The sequence below is a fragment of the Camelus dromedarius genome, chromosome 6, assembly GCF_036321535.1.
Source record: "Camelus dromedarius isolate mCamDro1 chromosome 6, mCamDro1.pat, whole genome shotgun sequence".
Lineage (NCBI taxonomy): Eukaryota > Metazoa > Chordata > Mammalia > Artiodactyla > Camelidae > Camelus > Camelus dromedarius.
This window is the reverse complement of record NC_087441.1, coordinates 17,141,716-17,146,282: the sequence shown is the minus strand read 5'-3', so window position 1 is coordinate 17,146,282 and position 4,567 is coordinate 17,141,716. Positions and strand designations below refer to the sequence as shown.

Below are 4,567 nucleotides of genomic sequence, written 5' to 3'. Positions count from 1 at the left end.
ATAGTGATCTCTTAGATCAATTTTTACTTCAGGAATTATGCTGGGAAATGTGCCTTCAGAGTCTTATTTCTCTCTACATATCTAGAAAGTTTCTCTGTGCTATCGTAAAATGAATATTTCATAGGGAAGATCGACTCAGGCTGTTTAACAATATCAGAGAAGTCAGAGCTGTCTAGATGCCTTTAAACTGATGTTTCTAGAAATAGAAACATTCACAAAACAAGGTGGCTGGGAGAAATTTACAGGAAGCTGCTCACCATGAAAGAGAGGAAGAGGAAATACTTAATGCTCATATTCAGTGAACAAGGAAAGACAGGCATGTGTCTTGGGGGAAGAGAGGGGTCAGTTTCTTATCTCGCCCACCCCTGATCTCAGATCATATTGCACAGACCATATCTGAATCAATTCAAAGACAGTTTCTCATCGTGGATTTGGACAGGATTTCCATAATGAAAGGAAGTGTCGTTAAAGTCAGCCTCGCCACATACTTGCTCTGTAACCTCGGGCAAACTTTGTAATATCCTCGTATGTCAGGTTCGTCGTCTGTAAAATGGGAATAATCCTAGGACTCACAGCAAAAAAGCTTGTTGTGAGAATTAAAGGGAAGAATGTGCATAAGGCTCAGACTCTCACTCAGGCTTTTACTTTTTTGGTTGATTGTTTTTTAGTAGAAATAAATATAAATTAACTTGTTTTTAACAACCTGCTTTAATGTTTAGGCTTAGTCTTATAACTGTCAGGTATATCACGGAGTCAGTTACTCTTTTGCTCCTGATGGAAAGTAATTTCTGCTAGCAGTTTGACTTTTTCTATCAGTTCTTTTTCTACTGATTTGTTTAGGAAATCAGAATTGATATATTTGATTTTAACTTGACAATTTATTTTACAGAGCAACACTATGTTTTTGGTACCTGTGTGAGAAGACAGGTAGGGAAGTTAACTTTTATTGAATATTCTTAACACCTACTGCATGTCTACAGGGTAGATGGCCAAATCTCCGCTTACAGAGAGAAAAGCCTAGGTTCAGGGAGGTAAAAATAACATTTTTAACATATGGATGATTTTCTAAACCCTTCAATTATAAGAACCTTTTCAAAGGTATAAAAATATCACAGATCACCTCATAATAACAGTCAAGAGTACTGTATTTACTGACTGAGGAAATAATAATTGAGCATAAATGTGTAGTATATAAATCACAATTGGCCCAAAATAAAAATGAAAGAAGTGGGTTGATTATTTTTATTCAGCCTGTAAATGGTGGTGCGTAGATTCATCTGTATCTGGATTCTTGCAGTAACTCCATGGACTTCTAGGGTTTCTTAATCGACAGTCGGAGCAATCACACAGCGTATAATCCTTTTTTCACTGATTATGTAACATGTTCCATGGCAGTGTTAAGCATTTTTTAGGTATTTGATATTTTTCTCACTGTTTCACTTAGATTAGTTTACTAAAAATATGATACTTATAGAAATTAGGTTTAATAAATATAAACTTTGATGGGCATTTTTACTGTTATTAAAAATAAGGACTTGTTATTAAAAATAAGGACTTGCTTACTCATCTAGAATATGTGTGTTTTAGGGAAAAATTTTTGTGGAGTCCCACATTAATAGCTTACCTTTGTAAGCAATGAGGAACAATTTTAGAACCAACAATAGTCAGAAAGTTGTTTTGTTTTGTTTTGTTTTAAAGAAAACTCCTTTATATTCTAGCCATGGAAATATTAGGGACTAAGTAGTTATCACCAACACCAACTGAGAAATCAGCAGCCCTCTGCTAATGAGTTCCTTTTGAAGAACTGGAAATCTCATCCTCTCTGACTCTATCTTAGAAACCCTCTCTTAATACCACTCTTGAGGGGGACAGCCTCTGTCTTTATTACCTAAAGTGACTGATAGTGAAGCCTTTCAGACACCACTTTCTCTTTTTTGTTGTTTGCTGGCTTGGAGCAAGTAGGCAAAAGCATACTTATGGTAAAAGAAATAGAGGCTGTTAAACTTCTTTTACTTTTGTTCTTTCCATTTTTGTAATTTATGCAAATAGAATATAAGAAACAGAATATAATAAGACTTACTGTATCATGTTTTCTGAAAAGCAGTTTACAAAATCCATATGTTCAGAGAACAAGGCAGTATTGTCTCATGGAAAATGGCCATGTACCTATCTTGACATATATAAAGTAGAGTAGGCTTCCAAAATATTGTATAATTTACCCAACTGAAAAATGAACTGTTTCTCTTTTTGTGAAGAGTTTGCCACCAGAACACAAGTGTCATAAAAAAAAATTACTAAATATGAGCCAAAATGGGATAAGACTCCTATTGTTATCATTGGCTACTGATCACTGGCCATTTGATCTACAAATGTTGTGAAATCAATAAAATAACCATCAAAAAATTAGAATGCAGCTGCTGAGATGAGAAAAGTCTCCTTCAAGTATGCCTGGGTCTTGGAAAAACTTAAAGCTGAGTGGGAATATGATATCAACACTGATATTTCCTTGTGGAAATTTGAGATCAGCAAGTATTATGTGACCATCATTGATGGATTAGTTACACAGAGATTTTATCAAAAACATGATCACAGGCACATCTCAGGCTGGCACTGTTGCCACTGATGTTTCTGAATTTGAAGCTGGTATCTCCAAGAATGTGTAGACCCATCAGCATGCCCTACTGGCTTACATGCTAAGTTTGAACCAACTAATTGTTGATGTTAAGACAATAGATTCTACCCAGCCACCCTATAGCTAGAAGAGATATGAGGAAGTCAGCATCCACGTTAAGAAAAGTGGTTATACCCTCCTACCCTGTTGAGGGGGTGTAATTTGGTGCAGCCATTATGGAAAACAGTATGGAGTTCCTTTAGAAACTAAAAACAGTTACCATATGATCCAGCAATCCCACTCCTGGGCATATATCTGGAGAACACTGTAATTTGAAAAGATGCATGCACCCCTGGTAATTCACCATAAGGATGGTAATTATCAGTGGAACTACATTGCTCAAAGCTCTGTATTGCATCCTGCCAAAAACTCATCCAACTGACAAGACCTTTTGTCTGTCCTTCCAGGTTGTCTACAAAACTGGTGGAATGAGCACAACTGCTATGAGCTGAGTTGAGACTAGACTGGGCATGGTGACCACCTTTGCCCAAGTCATCACTACTAAGTAAAGTTTGTTGAAATGCATTTTGAAGCTTTGAATGAAGCTCTACCTGGGGACAATATGGGCTTCAATGTCAAAAATATGTCTATCAAAGACATTTATTGTGACAACGTGGCTGCTGACAGTGAAAATGATTTACTAATGGAAGCAGCTGACTTCACTGCTCAGGTGATTATCCTGAACCATCCAGGCCAAGTCAGTGCTGGCCATGCACCTGAGCTGCTTTCATTACTTGTAAGTCTGCCAGGCAGAAGAAGATTGATTGCTTTTCTGGTTAAGAAGCTGGGAGATGGCCCACATTTTTGAAATCCAGTGATGCTGCCATCATTAAGATGGTTCATGACACAATTATGCGTGTTGAGAGTCTCTCTGATTCCCCTCCTCTGGGTCGTTTTGCTGTTCATGATGTGAAGCAAACAGTTGCTCTGAACATCATCATGACAGTGGGCAAGAAGGCCGCTGGAGCTGGCAAGGTCACCAAATCTGTTCAGAAAAATCAGACGGCTAACTGGATATTATCTAGGACTCTGCACTGTCTTAATTGGTTGTGGAAGAATAGCTCAGAACTGTTTGTCTCATTTGTCCATTTACATTAAATAGTAAAAGACTGGTGAATGATATAAATGCACTGTAAAGCCTTCAGAAGAAAATGAATGTTTTGTGAACCATTTTTTGGTGCGGTAGTTTTAAGTTGTTAGATTTTAAGATCAGTGCATCTAATGGAAGTCTCTTGACCAAAATCTGTCATAGAATTTTGACACCCATTAAAACAAAGTTTAATCATAAGCCTGTATCTTCTTTTGGTTAACACAAAAACTTCCCATAAAATTGCTTAGGAAAAAGACTTAAGGGAAAAAGTTGCCAGTGATCTATATTTGGTGTTCCATTTGCTAAAACTTGATTAAGTTATTTCAGAATTAACTGATCACTTTCAGGGCATGGGTTGAAGTGGCTTTTTATAACTTTCACCTATATCCAATAGAAAAGATTATCTCTTTTGTTGATTTCAGTACACAGTGAAATGTCATAGATGTGATCTACCATTTGTAATATTTCATATTGCTTAGGATAGAAAAGCAAAGAGTAACTTGTAATGTTATGTAGGTTACCTTATACAAGAGCCCAAATTCTGCAATATTAAAACTCATGTGTTACATGGAGTATTTAACTTCATGCCATTCTGTTAATATTGAGAAAACTTGTTGATGCAACCTCTTAAACTTAGTTTCCCTGTTCTTGAACGCATTCTCACATTTGCAAATAACACAGTGAAGTTTGTTAAAACCAAAGACTCTGAATTACTGGGAAACTGGAATGCTGTGCAAAGACTGTAGATGTCATTCCTTGTAGAGAAGACATTGGTGTCTGGCGTAACCAGAACAGAGAGAACATGG

At 36.7% G+C, this 4,567-nt stretch overlaps 1 pseudogene; it reads left to right on the top strand.

Annotated features, from left to right (window-relative positions):
• Window positions 1-3,108: 3,108 nt before the first annotated feature.
• LOC105092093 (elongation factor 1-alpha 1-like) lies at window positions 3,109-3,769 on the top strand (annotated as a pseudogene).
• Window positions 3,770-4,567: the final 798 nt, after the last annotated feature.